General features: G+C 36.9%; 1 protein-coding gene across 3 annotated transcripts in view; it reads right to left on the bottom strand.

The window, feature by feature from the left end:
• Positions 1–14575, bottom strand: part of lingo2 (leucine rich repeat and Ig domain containing 2) — a 265572-nt gene that overhangs the window by 150701 nt on the left and 100296 nt on the right. The gene's annotated exons all lie outside the window — the stretch shown is intronic.

Raw genomic sequence — 14575 nt, 5'->3', positions numbered from 1 at the left:
GAAAGAAAGAAAGAAAGAAAGAAAGAAAAAAAAAAGAAAAAAAAGAAAGATGAGAAAGAAAGAAAGAAAGAAAGAAAGAAAGAAAGAAAGAAGCACTATCTCAATCCCTCAAAGGGGAAATTAAATTTTGACACTATGTTGTTGTTACATTACACACATATTGTCGCCAATTTCTACGCAAAGCAAGGCATTTATCAATTTGAACGTGAGCGTACGCTGCAGAGAAATCCCACGTCTGGTCAGCATGTAACAGGAGAAGGAGAAGACATCAGTTGATCACTTATCGACAATGGCAGATCTGGCTCTTTTAGAAGACCTGAGCCGAGCAACAGTGCACACGTACACTACACACACGCACACACGGGCCACGGTGGAGCGCTTTATCAGATTGATTAAGGGCAGATGGAGCCAGATGACCTGATGCCCAGAGAGCAGTGTCCAGCACAGCCCCAACTGGGGGCTATACGAAGGAGACAGGATATTATTCCTCGCTTTTAAAAGGTATAGTGTCACGTTTGGCAGTGATATTCCATACAGGAAACATGACAATGAACAACATTTTCATTTATTCTTCGTTTTCGTTTGTCTTTTAAAGTATTGGTAATTGCCACAAGTGAACGATTTCTTTCTGCCATTAACCAAAATATTTCGTCTTGTTTTTCCAGCTTCTCTGCTGTCAGGAGACAGGGTCAGGGTGGTGGTCCAGAACAGGGGGGGCGGACGACACACGCTCTCCCTCACAGCTCACAGCTGCCTGGCTGCTCTGACTCCTGCTCTGACTCAAAAACACGAGTAATATAGAAGACACAACAATGTTAAGGCATAAACTCTGCTACTGTGTGTTTATTTAAATATAGGTACACATACATGTAGGCCTAAGAGATTGTAATATAAGCCTGTCTATTAATATTAGGAGTATAGCATACGTATATGTCAAGGATGTATAATTAAATAAACTTCAGCTGGAGTCCAATTTACTATGGCAACACTGTTGACCGCATCAGGGGTCTCTTTCCATTCCGCATTTTTTTTTTCAAAGCTTTATCAAAGTTTTACAAGTTCTACAGCCTTCTATATCGGTTTTCAGGCTGCCAAATATTACACACAGAGATTTCAGGGTTTCAATCTCCACCTCTGAAAAGTGTCTCTTCTTAGCCGGATTATGTCTCACCATGTTGTAAATCGTAGGGGCAAAGCCTCAAAACCGAGAATATATTGGGACGTGATATTTAAATTACGATCTTTTCCTGCTACTGCATTTATCAACATACGACAATTCTTACTTTCTGATTAGTGTGATACTAACGTTTCATGAATCACACGTGTTGTAAGATGATTTCTGTTAGGTGGATGAATGAGGGCCATTGTAAATTTATTCTGAACCAGGTAACTTCAAGCAAAATGTTTTACAACAAACTGTACACAAAACAGCATGCAGCCACAGGCAAGGAATACTGGAACTTTATCCAACAGGAGCCTCAGAGAAGTCATGTTCTACAGCGACACAACAAACAGACCCAATGTAAATTTGTCTCAGGTGTATGCAAGGTTGTGAGGTCCTTCTTGTTCCGTGTTTGGTACAGTTGTCCCTTGAGGCTTGACATACAGACACAAAAGGTACATCAAGCCCCAGTGAACAACACTGCCAAACACAAAATAACATGGAACTGACACCATTAACTCATTTTAAAATGTCTATTAGAGAGATTTCATCCTGCGGTGAGAAAACACAACCGTGCACATACAAAGTAACAAAAAAAACCCACAAATACAACAATTCCTTTTCATGTTTTGACCATAGATTCTGCACACACTTCGTGGAGAACCTCTATAAAGTGAGCTTAAACAATGGCATGTATGCACAATCTCGCATGTGCAGTTAGACTTGTTTTGAGTGTGTAATTTACACACAAATTAATATGTACAGTATGTACTAGAAATAGATGTGCAAAGCCAATTTCATTGGTGTCAGGTATCTGTAATAAAAAAAGAGCATAAAAAATATACATTTATGCATACATTTTTTCAAACCTAAATAGTAAAAACAACCTTGCTTTCTATTAGTGCCACATTTTGTTGACTTTATTGGGTGAATTTCTACACATTCTGTGGCTGGCTGTAAGCAACTGACATTAAAATGAAAATAAAACCATGTACAATGTGTTTAATGTAAAATCTATAAATATATGTTTAAATAGAATAAAGAATAATATAGGCTATATACCCTTAAGCAGGTAGGGAGAACCATTGTCATAGCAGTACATATTTATTTAAATATCTTTGAAGAAACAACAATTTGAATTATATTAACTTATGACTGATGTATTGTGGCTTGCACTTGCTCCTACTGGATGGCAAAAGGGTACAAGTCAAAGAGAAGGGTATTTTTGGAAGGGTATTTTGCCATAAATTCTGTAATATACACGTATCTTTATACCAAAAAACACAGACTGCAGTACTCCTTCCATGCTTCCCATTCAATACTATGTTGTTTAAATGTCCATGGGTGTCCCAGCCAGTAAGAGCACAGAAAATGGTCAAATTTGCTTCCCAACTAAATAGTTTGATTTTTTCATCTTAGTATCATCTATATAGAAGATTTGTTAGGCTTTGCCATTCGTGGAATTTTACAAAGTCCATTTATGCCAGTTGGACATTTAAATGCAGCGTGAGACTGCACGTTTTAGTTTGAATAGACAGAAATAGATCAACCTGTGTCACTGGGGACGATTTATCATCATTAAAGTAATAGGTTGCGGGTAAATACACAGTTTAACACTCCTCCTCAACATCTGCCATGATAATGGTCTCACTTATGAAAATGGAAAAACATAATTATTCCTTCTTTATCTCCAAAACAATTGACTAGAAAAACAGTTCTGAATACCTTTTGTCGCAGTGATGTGGCATTTCAATTATTCTGAACCAAAAGGAGCTATAACAAATAAATAAAAAATAAAAAGCCCCATTGTCTGAATATCCTGTCAGATAGGAACACCTGTATTTCCACTGACTTAAATAGCAACACTGAGTGATGTCTGTCATGCGCGATTTCCAAAACTCTAAAATGAAACACTGTGGTTATGTTAAAAGCCCTCTAAATACAGCACTGCTTTATAATTAAACACAAAGGTGATGCTCTGATAGTTGGAATATATTTGCAAGTCATTATTTTACTTGTAGGTGCTGATATGGAGAAATATATGGCAGATGAACATCTTGATACACTTAGGGGTTATAATATGCATAAAACAATTTCCATTAGCAAGTTTGCTCCTCATCCACCCATCACTGCAATATGTGTGGGCTGCTGCTCTGTATATTTGTCTCTCTGAATACTAAGCACCCACATCCAGCCTCTCTGCCAATCACATTCTCATATTTTAAGTCTCTAGTATCTTTACAAAGGCAGACACTTTGTTGTGTACTATTACTATTACTAATGTGTTGATCTAATGGGTCCTATTAACATAATCTCTCTCAAGCCTCTACTCTCTTCACAATACAGACAGACACACACAAATAACACTTACCCGTCCACCTCAGATACCACCTATATTCTTTCCAGTACAACTCATCCATCCATCTTTAATTGGTCACCCAATTAAAGCTTTTTGGCCATGATGAAATGAACCCATTAAGCAGTGCACTTCTGCTTGGGCAGAGATGCTTCTCTTAATGGGTGAGATTCGCTCACAAGAATACCATGTCCGTATCGCCTCTCCACTTCATTATCATGCATCTATTTGCCATCACTCATATCAACTAGGGCTCACATTTACACCCAGCAAACAGGCGTTCATCCATTTGGTGAATCATAATGCACTAACACTTGAGTAACTGGAACACAAGAGGAAACAATCCTCCACTTTCTGCAGATAGCCCCTCTGTACAATGATATCGTGGTTGTTAAAATTAGATAGTATGGATTCAAGTGCATAACAGACCATACTTGACCCTGGAAAAAAAAAAAAAATACATCAAAGAATATGAAAGGCAAAACTGAATCAGGTAATACAAAAGTGAGTATTGTGTACTTTTATGCCCACTATAAAGGAGACATTTAGTTTGACCGTTTCAAAATAATGACCATCCATTTTACCTGATAGGATGATACAGTGTTTGTAATAAGACGGTATAAAGACTGTCTCACACATAATGGTTGCTGTGGCGTAAGCAAACCACAATTGTGATTTCACTCCAAATTGGAACTGTGTCTAAAACATTGAAATCCTCCCATATAAAGTTAGCAATAAGGGAGCCTGAAAAGTTAAATAATCTCAAATGTAAATAAATAAGGAGGGAAAACTGACACTTATAATTGAATAGGAGACTTATAATGCAAAGTTATTACAGTGCATTTGCCATAACATAATGAGAGAGACTGAAAATGAATGGGTGGGGAAAATATTGCTGCACATTAGACTGTCAATAAGTTGGCACCAAGATAATGTCAGTTTAGTTTCAGCTCAATCAGCTTTGCCCAAGTCAGCCGATATGCATGAATGGAAAATGTTTTCTGGTGTAAGCTGAAACTCATCTCTGATCTTTATAAAAAAAGGGGACAGAGAAGGACACTTCATGTTCTCACCCTCCCATTTCGTCCTTATTCACACTGCATTGTCTCATTTCCACCTCTGTTACTAATCACTTTGAAAATCATCGCTTTCTTCTTTGTTGGAATAAAAAAAAACTTTTCCCATTTCCTTATCAGGTTTTAAGCAGGTCTTGATCATTATTCTCGTAATGTGTCTTTACATCAGACAACTTGTCATGTTTTATTCTTTACACTTCATACAACGACCTGTGTGTGAAATTGGTAATCTTAGGGTCTTAGGTTGTTGCACTTAGAACAATAGTGTCTAAGTCACAAAGCATATGCCATGTAAAATTGCAAAACTATTTTTAATCTGAGATAATAATAACCTGTATCAAACAATTATATAATAAAGTCCTGCTTGTGATAACACAGTTATGCAGGTGACATGAGATAATGCCCACTGACTCCTGCTAATATCAAATTAGCTGCCAATTACTGTCACATAAGAAAATTAAGTGGAGACTGCAGCATCTAGTGTAAGTTACATTCACATCTTCATTTGAATTTATTGGAGGAAAGTCCCTTTAGATGTAGCATCTTATTTCCGAGGGGTTACTATAAACACAAATACAAAATTATAAAATACATCCGAAACAAAACAGCATTACACAACATACAAACTACTACAAATGCACAAATGCAGGCAGATTGCTCACGCTCTCTGACCCACACCGTCAGGTGTCTTACAAGAATATTGGATACAATAACCTGTATAATAAATCAATTACATCAGAATAAAGAACAATTGAAGCATTTCGTCTTCAGCACAATAACCCCCCCCCGAAGATTATAAACACAGAAATTAAGTGCATACACAGGTTGTTTTCAGATTGGAAAATAAAGACTTCCTGAAGCAGTGATAAGTGGTAGCTCTCGTAAAACAGGAAGATTATTACAATCTGAAAGAGCATTTTATTTGAAAGGATCTGCGTCCAACTATTGTGAAACTACAAGGGACAAAGAGAAAGGAAAATTGTAGTTATGCATTATGTCTGAGTGGATATTAATATCTATCTTTTGGAACCAAAAACAGTTTCTAATAGTAAAGATAACTGAAATAAACACATTTGAAACTGAACCCAGTGAAATTGTCTTGTAGATTGTGGCTGCAGATCAGTCAGTGTCAGAGGTGTTCTGATGTTAGCATAATCAATAATCATAATCTCATTTAGTCACATTTCTTTCTTTTTCCAAAAACTATTTTTAGGCATTTTATGCCTCTATTTGAAAGTTATAATGGAAAAAGACCGGAAATGTGGGGAAAGAGTTTCTTTTTCCTCCATATCATCTCTGGGGCCCGTAAAGAGAGGAGGGGAATGACATGCAGCAGTTCAGACGGAAAATCTAACCTGGTACGCTACTGAGGGCATAGGCCCATGTGTTATGTGCCGTAACCACTCGAGGGCTGCCCCATTATACACATTTCTTAAATATTTTAAGAATGTGAATTCTAAAACTCATACTGCGACTGTTTCCATTTGTTTACTCACTGCCTTGACCACAGAAACACTATATTATCCCTTATTTGCAGAGTATGCATGATCGTCCTATAAATATTCTATTAAAGAGGGTTGAATCATAGACTTAAGATTCAGAATTTATTTGCAGATGGAAAAGAAATCATACATATTTTATTGTTTTTGTGCCAAACAGAATGCGTCATTTTGAAGATGAAACAATTGCAAAGTATGACACAGTATGTATCAACTTGTTCCGCATAATACAGCACAATAAAAGTAGCAATGCAAATATTGAACAATAATTAACTCTTACACCTAACATCGTTTCTACTGGGGGAATAATTATTTGGTGTAGTCATTTTGAGTTTCACAGTTACACAGAAATCCCAGACATACCACGGTGGTCAAATTCTGATAAACACAAAAGATTTCCTGAACAAGTGATAAGTGGTAATAGCTCTCAGAAAAACAGGAAGATTATTACAATCACTCTAACTTGACCTAACTTGTAAATCTCATGACAGGCCACATTAAAATGTTCTTCAACCAACATGGCATCATAACTTTGCGTAAATTTACACACAAGTGGCAAAAAAAAAGCAAAAACAGTTGTGATTTTGTTGTTGTGTTGTTCTTTAAAAATAAAAAGGAAACCTGTTTTGAGGAGAATAAATTACTCTAGGCTGAGTTTTCCTGGTAACCTTACCAATAAGGATGAAAATGGTGGATTTAAGACAAAAAATAATAATTTATTGAACTAATTAAATTTGAACATGTCTGTCAGGGACCTGTTTATCTTTACATTGTTAGTTAATTTCCTATCCTTGCCTGGGACACATTCATACAGTTTAATAAAGTACTTATTGGACTTTAACTCATCATTGCACTTACAATAACGAGCGTAGCTGTCCTCGATTTAGGTCATCCTGTCTGTCTCATTTGTGGTTTTTCCTGCATCAGTGTGTGTGTGTGTGTGTGTGTGTGTGTGTGTGTGTGTGTGTGTGTGTCAGTCGCAGGGGGAACTTAGCGGCCCCGCCCGCTGCAGAGAGCCGAAAGGATTGAAACAGCAGCAGCTTTCAGCGGCTTCAGAGTGAAAAATCGTTCCAGCGTACAGTACATTAATGTTTAAATGTATACAGGTTGGCAAGACGGTCTGAAATGGTTTATACGGTCTTTCGCTGTACATTTTGTTGGTGAATTTGAGATATTCGAGTCAAACACGTCTCGTATCTATATCAGAAACAAGGAAATTAATTTGGCGACGTACGTGTGAGGTTGACCTGTTCTCACTCCCGCTTGGTCATTGGCTCTCAGAGTCACATACTGATACAAAGTCTGGCACGTGGGACTGCTGGGATTGGTTTAAGTCGCGGGAAACTCTGGTTATTGGTCAAATTTGCAGAAAATTCAAGGTGATTGGTTGAATTTGCGTGAATGCGTGTGATCGCAAAATCCTGGAGGGACTGATATACACGTTAAAAAACGAGTATGCGTCTTTAAAATACACCAGTAGTGGCAAACAAATTGACATGTCATTCATACGCCATTTTTAGTAGAGCCTGTTGGAGTTCACCGACCCTGTTAAGGACATGGCAATGATCCTCTGCTGCGTTTTCCATTTCCAAAACGGTCCAAGGTCCAAAACAGGACTGAAGTGGAACGGGAAACCTTTTCACATATTCTAGGATTTTTCCAGCATAGGATGGATTTGCCATCGCAATAGCTATTGTGTGAGGCAAAAAAAGATGCATATTATATTATATAATATTTAAATATATAATATTTAATATATATATATATATATATATATATATATATATATATATATTAGCATATATCTTGGTAGAGCTAGTGTTGCTTGTTAATGCCTTTGAATGCGGTTTGTGAAGTCTGCTCCAAAAGCATACGCCAGTACATCTGGGCTCTAACATCTGGGCACGATTCAGTTGAAATTGGGCACAAATGTTAAACATTTTCACCTGAATAAACAAAGCGATGCATTTAGTGGTCAGAAAAGCATAAGGTGGCAAGTGTGTCCTGCATATTTGCTGGAAAATGGCTTCAGAGCTTTGAGACTGCTGCAAAACAAAAGTAGTTTATGGTTGTTGATGGATGTTTCCACATAAAGAACCTCACCTTACCAATGGCGCACATTTTTGTGACATGATTGACAAGTGGTACCCCAATGTCTTGCATCAATGAGTTATAGAACCTTTATACTTCTTTAAGAGAGCTCTTTGTTTTTCTAGGTTTTCTAGTAGGACATTATTTGCAATGATATGGCTTTATGTATCTCCATGTGTGTTAATTAACACTATTATGTAACAGTTTTTAATGCATGCCATGAATATCTCCTTCATCAATGTATTTGACAAATTGAAATGTGTTTGGTTCTCAGCAATCTAAATGAGCAAAGAGTTCTCTGGCAGCACATTGATTATGCCGGACCACTTTTGTTTTTTTTTGCATTACAATCATTGCTACAGTCAAATTAATTTTAATAATTTCATTAATATGCTCAAATATACGCTTTGGCCTGCTATACCCGTACAGACTACTGGTGACACTGGAGGGGGAAAAACACATCTACAAAACTCCCCAAGAGGGACATCAAGACCTGGCAAAAAGTCTTCCTTCTGCTTTGGGCAACAACCGAAAAAAAAAATCTGAATTACAGGTCAGTGAAATTAACCGATCTGAAATAGGAATATTAGTCTATAATTTTTGTTGTTAATCTTTCTATTTTATGTTTCCTTTCTACAAATTCTGGATAAGTATGAATAGAATTGTTTGTATCCTGATTAATCTTAATACACCAGTTAGAATAACAGGTAAATATTTGAAATAAATGATGCAAGGTCTGGCAATGCTAGTTATGCCAATCATGGTCAAGGGACTGGGACCTTATGATGATATTTAATGTTATTTGTCAGTGTCATTTTTATTGCGGCATCGGAGAAACAGACAAATGTGAAACGTTATTCCCAAACTGCCATGAAATAAATATAAAAAATCTGGCATTTATGTCCTTTATTTCATGCAGTCTTGACTTTAATGTTTTAAAAATGGCCCTTCCCATTTCTGGCTGAGTAATTGGAGCCTGTATGGCTAAGATTAGCAGACGCCTTCCCAGCTCCTTGTATCTGACCCTCTGGATGTAGCTTCAGGGGGTCGCAGCTACAGTAGCCTCTGACAATGTGGGAAAAAAGAGATGAAGGGAGACATGGGTATCTGAGAAGAGACTGCCTCTACACTCCCCTTCCATTGATTCCTCACTTTGAAAAAAAGGGGTCTGTGTCAATTCTGATCTTAAGGCGTACATTCTTAGACTCATTTTTTATTTTTTTATTTTAAATCCTGCAAATTAAAAAATGAATATATATACTTTTCCCCCCAGAGATGAATCCTCCACATTTATAGTGGAAATGTATGGTTTTCATGAAGTTCACATTTGACATTTGTTCGTAGCAAAATGGATGCTCCCACAGGTGCCCCCGTTTACCCCCTCTTTCTATCTAGCCCCTTTCTCTCCACAGGTTACATGTAGCTCTAAGGACTCTTTCATAAAGGCCTATTTCCTTTTTTTCTCCTCACAAAATAAATTGTCACATGCCTTAGTTTTGAATTCATTTTCCTGGCAGATGGCAGGTTGGAGGCAGACACATTACACAGGGTACATGACGACTCATCAATCCATCAGGTTCATCTCAATGTTAATGGGGAAAGTATCAGTTAATTTTTCATTGATGAGGACATCCTATAAACGCTGACATTGTGTTCTCATTATGTCAACCAAGAGCCATGGGTTTAGGTCACAAACTAATGCATCTTGAAAATAATACAGGAGTTTGGTCTTTTTTTGACAATAAATCATTTTGAGACAAAGGCATATCTTTAAAATCAAGGGACAAACGCCAGGATATACTGTAAACCTTGCTTTTCCTACAGGAACCCATCAAGCTTTGAGAGGAAGGTCCATGTAGAAAAAGAGATATGTTTACGTACAGTGTGTTAATTTATGTTGCTCTTCCTTCAGTTACTTCCTTTTTTCAATTAAAAGTTGTTGTTTTTTATCCGAGGCGAGGGTTGAAAGATGGAGAGTAGCGTATGTTGTATACAGTTTATTGTAAATTCCTGCATATATATTATGTTTCAGTTAAATAGCAAATTCAAGACAGAATGTTATTTAAAACACTAACCAGCCAGTAGGTTTTTAGTCCCATTAAATGTCAAAGGATTTGAGACAGTAAGTCCACCTTTCTAAGAGCATGCTGACACAAGGAAACCAAAGTGTCAAGAACCCTCATAGCATCCAGGGTTTCAACTGTATCTGTTAGACAAGTACTGTATGTGTTGTGGCAAACTTTACATACATTAATCTCAATATTACTTTCACTTCCAAAGAAATGTGAGCGCAAAGACAAAGTAATCACAGAACACATCAGGAGGAATACAAAATTGTTAAATGTCTCATTACTGTGTCAACCAGGAGAGGCATTTGACAAAAATTCCTTTGTTTGAAATCTGACCTCAACAGTAAATGCGTGAAAAAGAAACTGAGAGGAATATTGCATAATGCCATCTCCACATTCCTGTTACATGCATACATACTGTTTTACATGAAATGCATTGACTATTCATACATTGAAAAAAGTGTATGCCCTTGAATCAATTGCTGCGCCAGTCACCCCTTTTAAAATCTTTTTTATGATTTCACCTATGGCTTTGACGTTTAACATAAACACAGCTGCAGGCATATGTTTCTATGTGAGTAGTCATACCTATGTACGTATTACATTTAAAGCACATATACCGTAAGCCCAATGCATATTCATACAATGCCTCCTAAAGGAATAAATGACTGTTTACTACAGTGCCGTGTATTGCATTTCATGAATAGAAAAGCTATGATTGTTTTTCTGAGGCATTTCAGAACAATTCAATCATAATACCAAAACAAGGTACTTAAAATGTCTTCCTTCGCTCCAAGACACAAATATATGCAATTCCCCAGACGAGCTCTCAGAAGCAGGACACCTGGTGCTGGTTATGATGTCTTTCGCTCAAGGGCATTTCACAAGAGATGGCTATATTTTGGTTCAAACTTGTGACATTCCAATCAGAAGATAGATCTGCTAAGCGCCCAGCCATACATATCTGCTGCCCCTGTGTGATTAATCAAAAATACATACAGATTATTCAATTATCTCTCATGCCAGCGAGCATGGCCAGAGAAGTTCTTGCTTTAAGGATTCAACAGCAACCAGAAGTGCAGTTAAATAGGGCAGGATAACAGCTGGCTTTTCTCAGCAGAGATTTGAATACATATTTCATGATGGTATAGTATCTGGGATACCACACACATACTTTGGCAGCATTGCATGGTTTTGCCATCACAATAGCTATTGTGTAAGGCAAACAAAGATGCGTACACATTAGCATATATCTTGGTAGAGCTAGTGTTGCTCGTAAATGCCTTTGAATGTGGTTTGTGAAGTCTGCTCCAAAAGCATACGCCAGTACATCTGGGCTCTAACATCTGGGCACGATTCAGTTGAAATTGGGCAACAAATGTTAAACATTTTCACCTGAATAAACAAAGCGATGCATTTAGTGGTCAGAAAAGCATAAGGTGGGAAGTGTGTGCTGCATATTTGCTGGAAAATGGCTTCAGAGCTTTGAGACTGCTGCAAAACAAAAGTAGCTTATGGTTGTTGATGGATGTTTCCACATAAAGAACCTCACCTTACCAATGGCGCACATTTTTGTGACATGATTGACAAGTGGTACCCCAATGTCTTGCATCAATGAGTTATAGAACCTTTATATTTCCTTTAGAGCTCTTTGTTTTTCTAGGTTTTCTAGTAGGACATTATTTGCAATGATCTGGCTTTATGTATCTCCATGTGTGTTAATTAACACTATTATGTAACAATTTTTACTGCATGCCATGAATTGTGATTGGTGAAATATTATTTAATCTCCAACAATGTATTTGGAAAATTGAAATGTGTTTGGTTCTCTGCAATCTAAATGAGCAAAGAGTAATCTGGCACCACGTTGATTACGCCGGACAACTTTTGTTTTTTGTTGCATTACAATCATTGCTACTGTAAAATGTATTTTAATCATCTCAATAATATACAGTGAGCCTGAATCTAGCTTGGTTTCATACAATTAAAAAAAATCTCATTAAAGTGACAAAGTGTTAATCATCAGTTTCTTGAAATTAAGTTTAACATATTGGCACTATGAGTATCCATATTGCATCAAAATGTTTACTCTTCTGTGTATTTTGGTAAAAACTATTATAGACCAGTGTATGTCGTCATCTCTCCATTGCAGTGCAAGATTCAAAACCTGATTATTTTCAAAAGAACAAGAAAAATACCTGTTTTTTCCAGTAATCTTCCCATATAGTACTTGCTTCATCTTTATGTCTTGAGACTTTCTCCTGAGCTTAAATAATATTTCTTATTAGATCACCCTACTGCAAAACAACACATGTCAAGAATACTTATGTAGCCTAACAGTAACTCAAATGTTCAGGCATCAACAAATTAAGATCTTAAATCAATTAGTTGTTTAACTGACACCTACTGCTTGTTTGTGTTTAATTGAATACAACTTATATACGCTGACTCCAGTCAGTATGAACTGTATAATTTTGATGTTGGAGCCAAGGTATATTTAGTTCTCTCATGCTGATAGAAGGAATTCATGCGCTCTTGTAATGATGGATGCAATTGACTGAACTGCCTCCATTGCCATTTAATGGTTTGTAATCAGAGATGTCGAGCTGCAAGTTTATCATCTGCAACAGTGAGGAAGTGCCTCACCTGTTGTATTTCTCTCTCATTACTCATGTGAATATACACAATGATTACAAATGAATAGTGACACAATGCCACCCAGTTAATTGGACGTACAAGTGGAAACCATTATGGCCTCTTTTTTCCTTTTCCTTTTTAAAAGGGGGTTCACTGTGAAGAATGGGCATGCAGGGTGGGTGACAAAGTTATGTCTATATCCACTCTTTATTGATTTTTTGAAAAACAGGCAGATGACTAGTGGTTGGCTGTTGTTTCACACACTAGGATGCCAAAGGGTTGTTATGGATGTGCTCACTGCTTGTTTTTCGTTGAGGTGAGGACACAAGCCCTGATTGTTCTAGACCTCCTGCATGGAACCACATGACGTCCCGTTTACAGAGAGCTAGAAAGAAAAATAAAAAATAAACATATATTTGCTAGAACTGTCCTCCCTCAAACACTACACTCCAAACTACTTGTTGCTCAATTACAGGTCTCCAGACCCATAATTATCTGAGTGACTTTAGTAATGGCAAATAAACAAACACAAAAAAATTGTTTTTTTGAGTATCTCAAATTAAAGGCTAAAATCTCAAATGCTCAAAGTAGAAAATAATCAGCTACAGAATCAGAGTGCCTTGGAGAACAGTCTTAACAGTTATTCATTCAAATGTAGTACACAGCGTTCCACTGTGCCACTGAAAATTCCACCGGATGTCCCTCACTTAGGCAGGATATTCATGAACTAGGGTTTTTTTTGTCTTGGCATTTTAAACTCTGGTTGATTTCTGAGGACTATGGTTAACTGCTCTCTGCCGGTTAAATCCACACAGCTAGCTAGACTATTCCAATTGTAAAGCTGTTAAACCTGCTTCAACAAAAAATTACCTGGTGGTTGTTCATATAATACTTGTAGGAGTAGAGTGGTATCTTTCCTTGACCCTTTCCTATAATCTTGCATTGTTGTATTATTATTATTATAACAAAATAATTGACAGGGCTATGTTTATTATTGAACATCTAAGATGAGTAATATTTCCAAGGAAAATGGCAAACCTGTCAGATTTTTTTCATTGTACTATGTGGATAGGAAACATGGTTAAAAGACAAAGGTTATACATATCCAAATTAAACTAACTTAATCCACCTGCTCATCTTCTTCCTTTGAATTTAACACAAACAAACATGATAAGACATAATCATTGAATCTACTGTCATGTTGCTAAAAATGTGTTGTAAAAACTATTTTGTTTCAGCAGTTTAGAGTGGTTTGTTTACCTTTGTAACCATAGCAACACAGTTCCAGTGCATGTTGGGAAACAGGAAGTAAAATTGCCATGCGGTAATCAGCTACAGGAATGTGTGAGCTCTACCAGTTGTCTGCCTCTGAGTGGATTGCTTTTCCTTCTCCCCTTTTGCTAAGGCAACGTCTGTGAGTATTTCTCATCATGTAACATTAGGTTATTGCTCATTGTTAGTTTGTAACCATATTGAGGCAGCTAGGAGCTAATTTCGTTTTTGATAGGACAAAGTTAGCTATGTTTTTGCTGTGTAGTGGTTTTGCTAGACTGTGTTATATGTGTTATATAGGCTACAGCGCCATGCAAGCTAAGCGGCGCTATTTAAGCTAATACTGTGCATTTGGGTTTGGTTTATAATACAGACTTCTCATTGTATTGTATTGCAGTTTCACAAAATTCCCA

This window comes from Etheostoma spectabile, chromosome 10 (genome assembly GCF_008692095.1).
Source record: "Etheostoma spectabile isolate EspeVRDwgs_2016 chromosome 10, UIUC_Espe_1.0, whole genome shotgun sequence".
NCBI classification, from domain to species: domain Eukaryota; kingdom Metazoa; phylum Chordata; class Actinopteri; order Perciformes; family Percidae; genus Etheostoma; species Etheostoma spectabile.
This window is presented reverse-complemented; position numbering and strand designations above follow the sequence as displayed.